We start from the raw sequence: 18,396 nt of genomic DNA on the forward strand, positions 1-18,396 counted from the left end.
CTATTACATAGCATATAGTTTTGCATCTGAATTATACATCCTACCTGTCACTGAGCACTTTCAAAGAAAAAGAAAACATGTGTCATGCTCGGCTTCTCACTCCACAATTACATGTTTGGCAGTTCTGGGATCTAAACTCAGGGCCTAGAAGGCTCAGTTCATGAATGAGTGACTGTCAGCACAGCAGCCTCTAGCCCATTCAGCTGCCAGGCAGTTCCTAGGCCCTGAGATTGAGCCCCGTGTGTTGAGTAACTACACTAAGTGTAGTTACTCATTTTATTTTTTGTTATATTCATTTATTTACCACTTACTTTATTGACTGTTATTACACATAAAATATTTATTACATTTATTACTTAGGATATAGTTTTGCCTATGTATGAAACTTCACACCTGACACTCAGGACTTTCACAGAAAAGGAAAACATCTCACCATGGGCTTCTTACTTTACGATTCAAATTTGTGAGTGCTGGCATCTGAACTCACAGTCTACAAGGCCCAATTCATTAACGGGTAAGTGTCAGCATGCCAGCCTGGAGCATAATGAGCTGACTAGCATTTCCAGCAACTGAGATTGAGCCCTAGGAGTTGACAAAATACGAACACATTGACATGAAGATGGTAAAACACACAAAAAAATAGATCAGTGCCAGAGATGTCTACATATTATTCAACTATATAGGCTACATTCCTACCAATTCTTGGGCATTTATTATGCCTCCATGTAATTAATATTATTGTTTTCATCCTTAATGAAGTATTAATTAAATCAACCACTGTCCCGAACCTATTACATACATGTAATTAATAGTATTCTTTGAATGTGTCAAAAAATATTCATTAAAATCAGTTGGGCTCCTAAAATCACTCTAATTGTATAGCAGTATTCAGAAATAACTAATTCACCCTTGCTATTCATAATCTTCCATCGGTATTCCTATGAATAGGAACGAGACTCAGGATCTCTTAGGGGTCAGGACAGGGCTTCAAACACAGGACCTATGTTGCTGTATAGGCCTATGGCTTCCCAGGTAGCCTGCCAGCTTTCAGCAATGCCAGGTTACCAACATTTTTCAACCATGTCATTCAGACCCAGGATGGTCACCTAACAAAGATAAAATGTGTAAAATTTGCAGCCATCTGCAAATTGCCAGCTTTTTTCTGTTTTGCATTAATTATTTTTTTCTTGTCAGCCACTGGGGCCCAGGAACCCAGGTTCAGCTGTGGGTCCAGTGGCTGCACCCCAGCCTAGAGTTATCAATCCTGAGGCAGAGTTGCCACGACCTGAGTTCAAGCCCCATGGTTGACAAAATAAAAATACATACAGGAGTTGTGTCAATATGCCAGAGGAGAAGCTGGAGGCTAAACAAGCTAACACATAGAAAGCAGTTTTAGTGCTCCAGTGAACAGACCTAAGCCAGAGAATCACACCAAGTGTGCCATCACAGTACAGAGAGTTAGGCCAGAGAGGGAAAATCCAGGCAAGGAAACAGATCTGTGAGCTTGTCAGCAGCCATGGCTGTGGCAGCGGTGGCCGCAGCAGCCATAACTGCAACACATAAAGTCCAAGACAACGACGCCATACGCAGCAGGTGAGTGGATTCTACTCAACACCAGCAAGAACTGACAAGGGGCAAACATCTTCATCCTGCAGATTACAGACCAGAGATGACCCAAGAACCAAGACTCTGGCATGAGTAGAAGCCTGACATCCTCACTCCTTCTCAGGGAGCAGAGGAGGTAAGGCCACCCCTCCCCACCCCAATACCAGAGATCTCCATCTTTGATACTGACAAAGGCCTGGCTGAGCAGCTAGCTCCAACTCAGGCCTTGGAAGAAAACAAGAGTCATTTAGCAGGTCACAGGAACCTATTTGACTTGTCAGGCTCAGCCCCACCCAGCAAAAAGTCACCCAGCACAGCTGAGCAAGCTCCACCAGCCCCAGGAGTGGCTTTCTTCACTGGGTAAACAGAGCCAGAGGCTGCCCCTCCCTATAGTAGCCTTGACAATCAATTGACATTCAGTAAACATAAACCCTGAGAATGGCTCCAGGCTGGGCTCTGCTAGTGTCTCAGAAGCTAGCCCCTCAGGGAAAAGCAACTGTTTGCTAAAAGGCCTCCACCCTACCCAGAACCTAGCCTCATCACAGCATTTCCAAACTTGAGGAAAAAGCCATCTCCCGCTTTTGTGATACTCAAAACCGATTTCCCTCCCATTGAACTAACCTGGGAGGAGGATCGCAAAATCCTGGGTAAAGCAGAGCATTTTTCTGCCTACTCAAACAAACTGACTTAAGAAAACAACCAAGCCACTGGAAAATCAAACACCACAAGCAGATCAGAGACTCCAATAAGAGACCAGTTACAGACACAAAGGAGATACAGGATCAATCCATCCTCCCAAAAAAATATCAAAGAACTTTTTTGTACATTTTATAAAATTTTCTTTAAACTTTTTAAAATTTTTAATTTTTATCTTTAAAAAAAATTTGAATTAACTCTTTCTTTCTTCCTCTTATACTTTTTATTTTAGAGATATATGAGTGTGTGTAATTTTTTTTAATTTAATTTTTTGTTTAGCTCTACAGACTTTTGATCCTTTTCTTTCTTTCTTTTTTCTTTCTTTCTTTCTATCTTTCTTTCTTTCTTTCTCATTCTTTTCACTTTTTCTTCTTACGTTCTTCTTTGTGTGACTTAATTGCTGTTCTGCTAATCCTCAGACATACCCATAGTTGATTATAAGACCTTATCCCCCATTTTGTACACAATTATCCAGAAATTTATTACTCAGTTCAAAACCTCTTAGACTTAAATTCAATTAATAGCAGCATTTCCTCTATTCTATATACCTATATATTTTCAGCATTTTTATTTTTAAGTTTTTCACATCTCATTCTATCCCTCCCCTTCTCTTATCCTATCCCTGTTCTTCTCTGAATATTACATAGTTGATTTGCATAATTTATAATTGTTTCACTTTTTAATTTTTAATTTTTGTTTCTATTTTTTCTTGTCCTTTTTTATTTTTCTCTTTCTTTTTTTTCTCTCTCTACTATTGTTCTATCCAACCTATTTCCCCCATTGAGATTAGGGTTTAGTCAAGTTAACTCTCCCTCTACTTTTCAACATCCCTCTATTCCTATTTTTACCCACATATCTCCCTAAACCTAATAATGTCTGCTTTGCCAAATTCTTCTTTGCAGTTCGCAGCACACTAATACATAGTTGTTTTATGTTGAATAGATATATCTGTTGAACTAGATTGTATCTGCAGATTTTACTGTGCAAATACAGACTTTGGTTGATGCTTGCCTTAAGATAGTGTTCTAGCACAAAACTGGTGTTTCATTCATCCCAAATGGGCAGAACAAACCTGAAAAACACAAGAAAAATGGAAAGTCCAGGTATCCCACTTTCCACTCATGGTAATCAGGGGACAGAACAGAAAATGAATAATCCGGAAGAGAGTTCCCAAAAAGCTCTACAAACACTACTGGTAAACATGGTAAATGAAAAGGCTGAAAACCTGCAAAGATTCTGTTTGAACGTGATAGGGAGAGAGAGAAGACAAACCAAAGGTCAATACAGGAATATCATGAGCATGAAGAACCTACTCAAAGATTGATACAGGAATTGTATGAGCAGCTTGAGAACACTCAAATAGAAATAAGGAATGGTGTGAGCAGGCTGAGATCAGTCAAAGAGATAGACAGGAATTGTGGGAGCTGGCATAGAAGAGACAAAGAGAAAGTCAGGAATGGTGTGGTGAGGCTGAGAACACTCAAAGAGAACTACAGGAATTGCATGACCATAAGGAAGCTAATCAAAGAGTGATACAGGAATTGAGAGAGCAGGATGAGATTACAAAAAGATCACTAAAGGCATCCATGGAATCCATAAACAGAGAGCTGAAAGAAGTCAGGGAGTCCACAAAGGGAATGCTGAATCCAACCCTACAGAAGGAATGGGAGTCCAAGGAAACCATAACCAATCAACTATGTGATTTGAGAATAAACACTGAACAACAAATTAAGGTAGTAAAGAAGTTCACACAAGATCTAAAACAAAGCTCCAACAAAGAATTTGAAGGCATCAAAGCTGACCAATTAGAAGGAAAAGAGATAAAAAAACAAAGTAGAAAGTCTTGACAGCAGGTTAGACCATGCAGAAGATCGAATCTCGGGGATTGAAGACAGCCTAGATATTATAGAGAAAGAACATACAACCATTCAAGAAAAATCCAAGAAATATGATAGATCTATTCAAAATGTGGAAGATACCATCAGAAGGCCTAATCTGAGGATAATGGGTGTTGAGGAACACCTAGAAACAGAAGTTAAAGGTATAGGAAATTTTTTTAACAGGATCCTAGCAGAGAACTTCACAAACATGCAAAAAGATAGGCCTATTAAGATACAAGAAGCTTTTAGAAATACGAATAGACCTGGCCAAAACAGGACATCCCACTCTTACAGTATAATCCTGGCAGGATCAATTCAGACCGAGGAAAAGATCCTTAAAGCTGTCAAGGAGAAAAGATTAATCACCTATGAAGGGAAACCAATGAGAATCACCTCAGATTTCTCAGCAGAGACAATTAGAGCAAAAGAGCTTGGAATGATGTATGCCATGCCTTAATGACAAACAAATATCAACCAAGAATACTATACCCAGCTAAATTCTCGTTCATAACCCAAGGTCAAAGAAAATCCTTCCATAGCAAAGAAAAATTGAGACAATTTATCTCCACAAACCAGCCCTACAAAAGATTCTTAAAGATGTCCTACACATAGAAAACCAACAAGACCACAATAAAGGCCAGGAAACTGAACCCAAACTGAGAATCCAAGAAGCATAGCAAGCACTCAGTTGCCACAGCCCCCAAGAAGGTGGATAAGATGGCAGGAAATCCCAAATACCTCTCAGTCCTTTCTCTCAACATTAATGAACTTAACTCTCCAATTAAGCAACATAGACTGTCTAGTTTGATTAAAAAGCAAGATCCGTCTATCTGCTGCCTTCAGGATTCACGTCTTGCTCATAAAAACAAAAACATTTTCAATATGAAAGTCTCGAACAAAATCTACCAAGCAAACGGCCCCCATTATCAAGTGGGAGTTGCAATACTAATATGAGATAAAAATAGACTTCAAATTAAAACTAGTGAGAAGAGATAAAGAAGGTCACTACACACTAATTAAGGGTATCTCCTTCTGGAGGAAATTACAATCTAAATATCTTTTTGCCAAACAACGGAACACCCAAATTTACCCTAGAAAAACTACTTTCCCTCATATCCCACATAGACCCAAGGACATTAATTGTTGGGGACTTTAACACACCACTCTCCCCACTAGATAGATCAACTCGGCAAAAACTCAAAAAAGAAACTGCAGACCTAAACAAAAACATAGCTCAACTATATTTAACAGACCCCTACCAAATATTTCAACCAGCAGCATCAGAATACATGGTTTTCTCAGCAGCACATGGAACATTTTCCCAAATAGACCACATTTTAGGCCACAAAACAAACTTGTCCAAATTCAGAAACATTGAATTTATACATTGCATTATCTCAGAACACAAGGGAATAAAATTAGAATTCAACACTAAAAACCACCAAAGAGGTTCCTGTAACAATACAAGGAGCCTGAACAACATACTGCTGAATCACGAGTGGGTCATGGAGGAGATTAGAAAGGAAATTCAAATGTTCATGATATTCAACAAAAATGAGCACACTAACTACCAGCTCCTCTGTGAAATATCAAAGGCAGTACTCAGAGGCAAGTTTATAGCTCTCAGTTCTTACATCAACAATTTGGAGAGATCTGAAACCAACAATTTAATGAGACATCTGAGCCTCCTTGCAGTAAAATAAACTTAAATCCAGTAGACAGAAACAAATAATTAAAATTAAATCAGAATTAAATGAATTAGAATAAAAAAAAACATAGAAAGAGTCAACAAAACAAAGAGTTTGTTCTTCGAAAAAATCAACAAAATTGACAGACCCTTAGCAAATCTTATCAGAAAAAGAAGAGAAAACACCCAAATAAATAAACTCCACTATGAGAATGGAAACATCACCACAGAAACAACCAAGATTCAGAACATAATAACGGAATACTTCTCAAAACATTATGCTATTAAGTTTGAGATCTTGGCAGAAATGGACCTTTTCCTAGCAAATATTGACATGCAGAAACTAAACCAAGATGAGTTAAACCATCTTAACAGGCCCATATCAAGCATTGAAATAGAAATAGCAATAAGACACCTCCCATCTAAGAAAAGCCCAGGACCAGTTGGCTTTAGAGCAGAATTCTACAAGGCCTTCAAAGCAGAGCTCACACCAGTACTCCTCCAACTATTCAATGAAATTGAAAGAGAAAGTTCACTGCCGAACTCATTCTATGAAGCCATCATAACCCTCATCCCAAAACCAGGCAGGAACTCATCAAAGAAAGAGAACAATATATCCATTTCTTTGATGAACATTGATGCAAAACTTCTCAACAAAATTTTGGCCAATTGACTTCAACAATTCATTCAAAATATCACACACCATGATCAAACAGGACTCATTTCATGGATGCAAAGCTGGTTCAATATACACAAATCAATTAATATAATTCATCACATCAACAGGAGCAAGGATAAGTACCACATGGTTATCTCAATAGATGCACAAAAAGCATTTGACAAGATCCAACACCCCTTTATGATGAAGGTTCTGGAAAAATTAGGAATCCATGGAACATTCCTCAATACAATAAAGGCTCTATATGACAAACCTACAATATCCATTATACTTAATGGTGAAAACTACAGCCATTCCCTGTTAACTCAGGAACAATTCAAGGATGTCCTCTCTCTCTCTCCACTTTTCTTCAATCTAATATTAAAATGCCTAGCTACAGCAATAAGACAAGGTACAATAAATGGGATCCAAATAGGGAAAGAAGAAGTAAAACTCTCCTTCTTTGCAGATGACACGGTCTTGTATTTAAAGAATCCTACAGACTCCACTCCCAAATTACTCAAGCAGATTCAAAACTTTGACAAAGTAGCACGGTATAAAATTAATTCTAAAAATCTATGGCTATTCTGTATGCCAACAATGAGAAAAGTGTGGGTGAAATTAGGAAAGCAACTCCATTTGTAATAGCCCCACAAAAAATAAAATACCTAGGAATTAACTTAACCAAAGAAGTGAAGGGCCTCTATGATGAAAACTTTAAAAACTTGAAAAAGGAATTCAAAACAGAACTTAGAAATTGGCATAAACTCCAATGCTCCTGGATTGGAAAGATCAACATTGTGAAAATTGCAATACTTCCCAAGGGTATCTGCAAATTCAATGCGATACCTATACATATTCCAACCTCATTATTCAAGATAATAGAAGAGGCAATCCAAAAATTCATATGGAACAATAAAAGACCCCGGATAGCAAAAACGATCCTTAACAGAAGGAGGAATATCAATAACAAATTCCAAACTCTACTACAAAGCCATAATAAGCACAACAGCTTGGTACTGGCACCATAACAGACCTCAGGACCAGTGGACCAGAATTGAAAACCCAGAAATGAACCTATAGACCTAGAGCAATATAATCTTCGATAAGGAAGCTAAAAAAATAGAATGGAAGACAGACAGCCTCTTCAGTAAATTGTACTGGCAAAATTAGTTACTTGTAGAAAACTAAAGCTAGATCCTTATATATCAACCTGCACCAGAATCAACTCAAATGGTTCAAAGACCTTGGAGTCAAAGCAGACATTTTGAAAACATTACAGGATGGAATAGTAGAAACTCTAAGTCTCCTTGGCACAGGCAGAAATTTTCTTAATAGAGACCCAGAAACACAACAAATTAAAGAAAGTTTGGACAAACGGGATGGCATGAAATTGCAGAGCTTCTGCATGGCAAATGATATAGCTAGCAAGATCATTAGAAATCCCATGGATTGGGAGAATATCTTCACTAGCCATACAATGGACAAGGGTCTCATATCTAAAATATACCTGGAACTCAAAAAATTAAACCCCCCAACAACAAATCTTCAAAGAAACAACTGCCCAATAAATAAGTTGGCTAAAGACTTAGAAACTGCTCTGAAGAAGAAAGAAGGATGGCCAATAGACACATGAAGAAATGCTCAACCTTCCTAGCCATAAAAGAAATGCAAATCAAAACAGCATTGAGATACCACCTCACCCCAGTTAGAATGGCTATAATCAAGAACTCTAATAACAACTCATGCTGGAGGCTATGTAGAGAGAAGGGAACCTTATTGCATTGATGGTGGGAGTGAAACCTTATTCAACCACTTTGGAAAGCAGTATGGAGGTTCCTCAAAACACTCCTCATAGAGCTCCCCTATTACCCAACAATCCCACTTTTGGGCATTTACCCAAATGTTCACATACAAGACCACACTACCAGCACAACTATGTTTATTGCAGCATTATTTACCATAGCTAAGATATGGAACCAACCCAGATGCCACTCTGGAGATGAATGAATCAAGAAAATGTGGTTTATGTATACACAATGGAATTCTATGCCTCCATCAGAAAGAATGACATTGCCCCATTTATTAGGAAAAGAAAGACTTGGAAAAAAAATATATTAAGTGAAATAATCCAGACCAAAGAAACATAGGTCTCACACTTTCCCTTATTTGCAATAACTTGTATATGTCTGAGTCAAGCAGAAAAGTTCAGATAAGTTGATGTTAGGTAAATGGTCCCTAAGATATGTATTCAAATGTTTTTTTTTCTTTCCTGTGATTGTTTCTAACACATTTATAACTGATTTCTTTTTTGCTTTGTATGTCCCTCCCCGATGGTATAACCCTTGCTTTCACTGTATTTCATGTTGGTATAATTTTTGGAGGGGAAGGGAAAAAACACATCATTTAAATAGAGATACAGGAGGACCTATTGCAACAATGAGATGTACAAGTAGTTATGTCGAAAAGGAGCTTTCCAACTTTGGTGGGGGTGGAGGAGATTTGGGTGGTAGGCGTGGGAGTATGGGAAAAGATGGGATGGGGAAAAAAAGGAGGAGGCTAAAATACTTGATAAGAAATATACTCATTATCTTGCCCATGTACTTATAACCACTCTGTATAGTATTTTCACAATAAAAAAGAAAAATATACATACATACATATATCAAAAATATTTAAAATATTATGAGGCTCCTTTGCTTGAAATTCATGCCGTTTTTTCTGCCAGGCCTGGGATTTCAACTCAGGGTCTGGGTAAATCTACCACTGTGTGGGAAGGGGAACCTCACCGTGCTGGAAGACAAGAAAGTCAGGCCTGTTCCTATAGCCTGAATTCAAGTCCTAGCACACAAAAAGGTATATTCGTGGGCTGGGAAGGTGGCTCAGTGGTAGAGCGCTTGCCTTGCATGCCTGAGGCCCTGGATTCGATTCCTCAGCACCACATAAGCAACAAAAAAGCCAGAAGGGGCACTGTGGCTCAAGTGGTAGAGCACTAGCCTTGAGCTGAAGAGCTGAGGGACAGAGTCCAGGCCGAGAGTTCAGGCCCCACGACGGGACCTCTCCCCCCCACCCCAAAACAAAAACAAAAACAAAAACTAAAACAAAAAAAAACAAAAAGGTATATTTGTATACATTTTAAATACATGATTTATATTTACACACACATGTTTATTTCATATTGCGGTTAGTATATTCATTTTATTTGGTTTTTTATTTTTTCTTATGTATTTTAGTATGATTACACATATAATATTATTTGCATCTTGTTACATAAGACATAGATTTGTCTATGTATTCTACATCATTCCTGAGACCCAGGACTTTCACAGATAAGGTAAACAAGTGGGACTATTGGCTTTTCCACCAGAATTAAGGATTTGGCAGGTCTGTGACTTGAACTCAGGGCCTAGCAGGCCCACTTCATGAATGGGTAAATATTAGCACAGCAGTCTGATGCAAGTGAAGTTGGCTGGAAAATTTGAGGACCTGAGATCAAGCCCTAGGAATGGCCAATATATAAACATATAGATGTTTAGATCTCAGTGTGTCTGTGTGTGTGCATGTGTGTGTATTTACATATGTATAAGCATCTATAAATGTATACAGAGACACAAATAGACATTTTTGTAGCTTCTAGTGTATAGCCCTATATAAAGTGTGATGTCTATATCTTATTTTTATATATTCTATTGCTACCAATTATTTGGTCTAAAATTATGCCTCCATTAATTAATCATGGTAGAAGACTTAGTAAAGTATTAATTAATCAATGACCTATGTTTATTGCATAGACTCTTATCCTGGAATGACTAGGTAATATGTAATTCAATTAGTACATTTCAAACATTCTATTAATGTTTGAGCAGATAGGAATGATTTTCCTATGATATTCAGCCGTGTGTAGGTGACAATTTCAGGATCGAACTCAAGGCCTAAGTGTCTGGTTTGGACTCAGGCTTCACTGACAGCCCCCCAGCCTTTGTCCATGCAAGGTCACATACAATTTCCAAGTCAAGTCATTGAGACCCAGGAGGGTCACAGTGCTAAGGAAACAAAGATAAAACTGTTGTGTAAAACTTCCTGGTGTTTTGCTCTTTCATTTTTTTGGTTTGATGTATTTTTGCCAATGCTGGGAGTGGAATTCAGGTCCTAGGATCCCTGGATCATCTGTGCGTGTAAAATCTGCACCCCTTACTAGGGTAATCATGGTTTAAGACACAATAAAATACTTCCTGAGCAAAAGGAGCTCAAGTAAAATGTCTAGGCTCACAGTTTAAGCCTCAGGACCTGCCATAAAAAAGAGCCAGTAACTCCATGTGTCTGTATATGTACGTATGTATTTGTACCAGTAAACATCCAGAGTCTCCATGAAGAAAGGCACCCAGCTAGGAAATTTGATTTGGATAGAATAATTTCATAACACAGAGAGTGCTTTCAAGCCAGTGCATGTTCCAGGGCTCCCCTGTTCCCAGTGTAGCCTAAGGGGTTCTCTATACCCCAGTCTGCTGGAGGAAGTCTGCCTTATTGTTGGAATAGGCAGACAAAAATCCCCACTCCTGTACAGCTGTGTAACAAACAATTCATCTGGGCCAACTAGTGAAGATAAGTGTGGGCAGGCTCTGAAGGTCAGGAGAAAAATGCTTCTTTGTACTCCAAGCTCTCTCTCTCCCCAATGTTCTGTTTTGACCGGAAGCCTTCATTTGTGCCACCTCCTGTGGCAGGCTAAGTTCCTGCACTCATCCTGTCTTTGTTAGACTAGGTTTCAGTGTTGAAACAAACTGCTACAATTAATTCAAGAGTCCTTCTGCCAGACAATTAGGGAGCTGAACCTAATGAAATGATATTGGCAATGGTGCCTCCGTGTGTGTGTGTGTGTGTGTGTGAGTGTGTACATACACCAGTCCTGGTGCTTGAACTGAGGACCTAACTACTGTACCTGAGTTTCTCCTGTACAACGACAGCACTCTACCACGTGAGCCACAGAGCCACTTCAGGATTTTTTTTCTAGGCATGTGGTACTGAGGGTTTAAACCCAGGGTTTCACACATGCAAAGCAGTCTACCCCTAAGAAACAATCCCAGAACTCCACTTCAGGTTTCTTTCTTTCTTTTCTTGTAAGTTGGAGGAATTGAAATCTGGGACTGGCTGCCGTCTCTGAGCAATTCAGCTCAAGTCTAGCACTATACCACTTGAGCTACAGTGCCCCTTCAAGCTTTCTGGTGGTTTATTGGAGATGACAACCTCAAGGAATTTCCTGCCCAGACTGTCTTTGGACTGTGATCTGGGACAATTTTGAACTGAGATCCTCAGCTTCCTGAGCAGGCAGGATGATAGACCTCAGCTAAAGACACCTAAGCCATGACACTTTGTTACAAGGGTGTCCTTGGCTCCACATTGTAGAATGTTAGCATGAGGCCAAGAAGAATGTCAGCAAATAGGCTCTGAGTTCAAGGTTCATGATGGAGAAAAATAAACCAAAACAATTGTCTGCAGAAGACAAGTCATTAGAGCTCAGTATATACATAAATTTGGCCCTGCCTTGGGGACAGTGTCTGATCTCATATCTGAGCCTCAACTTTCTCATCTTCAAAATCATCTTACTTGTGTAGCTCTTATAAGGACCAGATGAAAGAATACAACTCGTGAAGGACTCAGAACATAGCCCTCTGTGAAGGACTCAGCACACAGTACTCCATGAATGACTTATCACCCTGTAAAGGACTCAAAACCCAGCACCCCAGGAAGAACTCTTCACATAGCTGTTTCCCACATACTGTCATTAGAATTAGGGTGCTATCATCAGTATCACCATTCTTTCAGATACATGTCACAAAATGCACAAGTTCACATCTAATGGTTTAGAGTGGTGTTTCTTTTGTGGGGAGGGTCATCAGCCTCGGGGATTGCACTCCTAGGTTGGAGGTACTGTCCTAAGATCTTTTCCTCAAGGCTAGAGCTCTACCACTTTGAGGCACAGCTCAGAGTCTCGCAGACTTCCTGCCAGGGCTGAGTTTTCAACCCAACAGTTTCTGACCTGATCCCCTGAGCAGCTAGAGATGAGCCAGCAGCTTCTAGTTCCATGGTGTTGGGTTGCAGCTGTTGACCTCTGGCTAAGTCAGGTTAAATGGCAGCTGTCGGCTTCAGACTCCCAGCTTGCTCTGTGATGAGGTATTTGAAATCTTGGCCTTCTATGCTTGCAGTCAGAACATTCTAACTTGTTTTTGGTGCCAGTCCTGGGGCTTGAGTAAGGACCTAGCCACAGTCCCTAAGCTTTCATGCTCAAAACCAATGCTCAACTGCTTGCGTGACTGCACTACCTCCGGATTTTCTGTGCATGTGATAGTGTGGGATTGAACCCAGGGCTTCATACATAGGAGGCGAGCACTCTACCACTGAGTCCCAGGAATAACAAGCGTAGAAATAGATATGTAGATTGTTACAGATAGATAGATAGATAAAACAAGACAGAAATGTATCTATATTATTTAATTATATGTACTATATTAATATCAATTATTGATAAATTTTTCCTTCCTTTATTTAAGTATTATGGTTGAATACTTAACAAAGTATTAATTGAAAATTAGTCAATATACTATAATTATTGAGTATAATTTTATAATATAATCATACACTAACTACAATTGTGTTACTTTACAACATTCCATTCGTATGGATATATATCAGAATGCATTTCTTAGGATCTCCCGTGATTCATAGGTGGCAGTCCTGGGATTCACACCCCGGGCCTAGGTTGCTGGTTGGGGCTATGGCTTTTCCTGATAGCCCACCAAACTTCATCAGTACAAAGTCATGTAAAAACTTTCCGGCCATGTCATTTAGACATAGGATGGTTGCAATGCAAAGGAAAAAACAATGTAAAACTGCCTTTTGGACCTTCCAGTTTTATCTTTTTCCTTTTTATTCTACCTCTCTTTCTTTCTTTTCGGTATTGGGGACAGAACTCTGGGTCTGGGTGCTGTCCCTCAACTCTTCAGCTCAAAGCTATCGTTCTACCACTTGAGCCATAGCCCTACTTCTGGCTTTTTTCTGCTTATGTGGTGGTGAGGAATCGAACCCAGGGTCTTATGCATGCAAGGCAAGCACTCTATTACTGAGCCACCTTCCCAGTACTTCTCCCTTATTTTTTTGCCAGTCCCAAGATTTGAACTCGGGTCCTAAGATCTCAGGATGGGCTGTGGGTCCAGAGGCTACAACCCAGCCTAGGATGATTGAAGCTGAAGCAAAGTTGCCATGAGCTGAGTTCAAGACCCAGGCCAGTCCAAAAAACATTAAAGCCCTGGCTTGTAATTTGCATCATTTTTCTGTCAGGCCTGGGATTTCAACTCAGGGACTGGGTAACACTGTGGCACTGTAGGGGAGAAGAAGCTCACCATCATTTAAGACAAGAATTTCAGCCCAGTATACAGAGCCCAAATTCAAACTCCAGCAATGAAAAAATAATATTCATATATGAGCTTTATTTACATACATGGGTTTACTCCATGTGACATTTATTATCCTTATTTTTTATTTTATGTACTGTTATTACATATATAACAGTTATTCCATTTATTACATCTTATCACATGGATTTATTTGCATATAGATTATACATCATACTGAGACCCAGGATGTAAAAATTAGCTTCTGACTCCACATATAAAATTTTGGCTATGTTGGGATTTGAACTCACAGCCCACAATGCCCAATTCATGAATGGGTCAGTTGTAGAACAAAAGCCTTTGCCAAACTGAGCTGCCAGCCAGTTCTGAAGACCTGAGAACAAGCCATAGTAGTGGCTGATATATAGATAGAGATATAGCTCTAGATACAGATATAGATATAGATAGATTGATAGATTGTAGTTTGCAATATATATTAGAGAGACAATGTGAGGATATTAAATTACATATTATGAATTATTGTTAAATTATGCCTCCATTTAATGAAGGATCATGATTGAATACTTATTAAAGCATTAATGTAAAAGTAGTCAGTATTCTTTAATTGGGAGAATCATACCATTGTGCTAGAATGGAAGACATCATCCACTACTTTTTGTGTAGCACTGTATAAGAGAATCATAAACTACCTGCAAATTAAATTGTTACTTTTTTAACATTCCTTTAAGCATTCACATGATAGGAAAGATTTTCTCAAGATCTCCCTCCATTTGTAGGTGGCAGTCCTGGAATTTGAACTCCAGGCCTGGGTAGTTTACTTCAAATGAAACCATTAGCATGACACTGTGTAGTTTTCAGTTTGTCACAATGAAAAAAAGAACAAGAACAAAAGAAAGCCAGGTGTCATTTGCTCCTCCCTGTAATCCTAGCTCTTTAGGAGTCTGAGAGATAGAGAATGACAGTTTGAATTCAGCCAGTACAGGAAAGTCCACAAGCACTCTTATTTCTGAGGGATCAGAGGAATAAAAAATCACCATGAGTGGGGTTGTGGCTCAAGGGCAGAGCACTAACCTTGAGCAAAAGGAGCTCAGGAACAGTGCCTAGGCTCATAATACAAACCCCGGGCCTGCGAAAAAACCACAAAAAAACAAAAAACAAAAAAACCGAAAAACAACTCCATGTCTCCCCATGTATGTATGCCTACATTTCAATCAGTGAAGGTCTAGAGTCCCTATGATGAAAGGCACCCTGCTGGGAAATTTGCTTTAATAGAATGATTTCATAGCACAGAGAGTGCTTTCAAGACAGTGCAAGTTCCCAAGCTCCCCTCACTGTTACCAGTGTAGCCTGAGGTTTTCTCCACACCCCAGGCTGCTGGAGGAAGGCTGCCTCATTTTTGGAACAAGAAAACAAAAGGCCTCATTGATATAAAACTGTGTAAAAGCAACTCCATCTGGCCCAATTAGTGAGAAGAGTGGGCGGGCTCTGAAAGCCAGGAGAAAAAGGCCTCTTCCTACCCCCAAGCTATCTCTCCCCCCCAGTGCTGTTTTGACAGGAAGCCTTCATTTGTGCCACCTCCCTTGGCAGGCCAAGTTCCCTGCACTTATCCTGTCTTTGTTATACTATGTTCCAGTGTTGAAATAACCGGCTAAAATTAATTCAAGGGTCCTTCTGGCAGACAACAAGGGAGCTGAACCTAATAAAATGATTCATTATTGTCAACAGTGCCTTCCTAGTTTTCTGGAAGCTAGCTAATTCTAAGCACATGTATAATATCACAATGCTTCCTGTCATTTAGGGCTGGTGAAGCTTATCAGATTTTGAAACCTTTACCTCTCCTAGTTGGGCCCTGAGTGACTAGGTTTTGGGGTTGAATACAAGGACTGGATGCTGAATATGAGCTCAGAGCACAAGCTCAGTGTTTTACCATTTGGTGTTACAGCTTCACTTCTGGCATCTGTGTGTGTGTGTGTGTGTGTGTGTGTGTGTGTGTGTGTGTGTGTGTGTGTGTGCATGCGTGGGTGTATGTATATGTGTGCATACACTTGTCCTGGAGCTTGAACTCAGGACCTGAACACTGTACCTGAGTTTCTCCTGTACAAGGATAGCACTCTATTACTTGAGCCACACAGCTACTTCAGACTTTTTTCTAGTGATGTGGTAGTGAGAAATCAAACCTAGGGATTCATACGTGCAAAGCACTCTACTCCTAAGACACATTCCCAGGACTACACTTCTTTCTTTCTTTTCTTGGAAGTTGGAGGAATTGAAGTCTAGGCCTGGGTGCTGTCCTTGAGCTCTTCAAATAAAGCCAAGCACTCTACTACTTGAGCTACAGAACCCCTGCAGGATTTTGTTGGTCACTGGAGAGAAGCCTCTCAAGGAATTTCCTGCCCAGCCTGGCTTTGGACTGTGATCCTCAGCTCTAAGGCTCCTGAGTGGCTAGGATGACAGCCGCAAGTCTCTGGCGCCCAACTTCCACTTCATGTTTCTAAGTGGTGAATAGGAGATAATAGTCTCATGAGACATTTTGTGTCTGTGATAATTTGGAACTGAGATGGTCATATCTCAGCTTCCTGATTAGGCAGGATGACAGACCTCAGCTACAGATACCTAAACTGTAACACTGTTGCAAAGGGTTCCTTGGCTCCACATGATAGGGCGCAGGTCAGTGGCTAGGCCCCGATTTCAACGTTTGCAACCGAGAAACATAAACCAAGACAATTGTCTGCAGGAGACAACTCAGTAGAGTTAGGTACATACATAACTTTGTGCTTGACATGGGGACATATATGAGCCACAAGTTTCTCACCTGCACAATCATCTTACTTGTGGAGCTCTAACAAGGACCAGAAGAAAGAATGTACCCCGTGAAACACTCAAAACACAACACCTCATGAAGGACTCATCACATAGCTGTATCCCACACACTGTCTTTAGAATTAGGGTGCTTTCATCAATATCATCATTCTTTCAGAAACACGTCAGAAACCACACAAAATTCACATCTAATGATTTAGAAGGGTGGGTTTTTTTTAGGGAGGTGGAGTCAGCCACAGTGATTGCACTGAAAGGTTGGGGGTACTGTCCTAAGATCTTTTGCTCAAGGCTAGAGCTCTACCACTTTAAGCCACAGCTCAGAGTTTCTCAGACTTCCTGCCAGGCCTGGGTTTTAAACCCACCAGTGTCAGATCTCAGCCCCAAGCATCTTGGATAACAGGGGCAAGCAAGCCAGCAGCATATCTTATTCTGTGGAGCTGGGTTGCAGCGGTTTACCTCTGGCTACGTCAGGTTACATGACAGCTGTCAGCACCAGACTCCCGGTTTACTCTGTGATGAGGTATTTACAGTGCTATTGTTATATAGTTGCAGTCAGAACATTCTATCTTTTTTTGTTGCCATTCTTGAGTCTTGAGTAAGAGTCTAGACACAGTCCCTAAGCTGTTATACTCAAAGCTAGTGCTCCAGGTGCTTGAGCAACAGCATGATCTGGATTTTTCTGTGCACACGGTAATGAGGAATCAAACCCAGGTCTTTGTAAGTACTAGGCGAGTACTTTACCACTGAGCCCCAGGAGTGACAAGTGTATAAACTGATAAATGTGTAGATTGGTAGACAGACAGATAGATAGATAGATAGATAGATAGATAGATAGATAGATAGATAGATAGATAGATAGATAGATAGATGTAGATGCATAAACAAGAGAGAGATATCTGTATACTATGAAATTGCATATACGATATTACTACCAATTATTGGCAATTAAATTATTCCTTCCTATTTTAAGTATCATAATTGAATACATAATAAAGTATTAATTGAAAATTCGTCAACGTAGTATAATTGTTGTGTATAATTTTATAATATAATCATACACTAACTACTAATTTGATTGTTAATTTTATAACATTCCATTTGTATGATATATATGGGAATGGGTTTCTTAGAATCTCCGTCATTCATTAGTGGCAATCCCGGGATTTGACCTCCAGACCTAAGTTGCCAGTTTCGCTATGGCTTCCTTAATAGCCCACCAAACATCAGCAATGCAAGGTCATGCACACTTTCTAGGCCTTGTCATTTACACATATGATGGTCACAAAATAAAGGAAAAAAAGTAAAGTCACCTTCTCAGTTTTATACTCCTTTTCATTTTTTTTTTTTGCCAACCCCAAGATTTGAATTTCGGTCCTAGGATCCAATGGTTGGCTGTGGCAGAGATGCCAAGACCTGAGTTCAAGCATGTGCTCTGCCAAAAAAAATAACAATGATAAGTCCCTGGTTTGGAATTTGCACCATATTTCTGGCTGGCCTTATATTTGAACTCAGGGTCTGGATTAATTCTGTGGTTCTGTGGTTGAACGGGAAAGGCTCACCCTCCTTGAAGACAAGAAATTCAGAGCAGTATCCAGGGCCTGAATTGAAGCCCCAGCACTGGAAAAAGCAATATTTATATATGGG

The sequence above is a fragment of the Dipodomys spectabilis genome, unplaced genomic scaffold, assembly GCF_019054845.1.
Source record: "Dipodomys spectabilis isolate Male_0828 unplaced genomic scaffold, ASM1905484v1 ptg000121l, whole genome shotgun sequence".
In the NCBI taxonomy this organism is placed as follows: Eukaryota; Metazoa; Chordata; class Mammalia; order Rodentia; family Heteromyidae; genus Dipodomys; species Dipodomys spectabilis.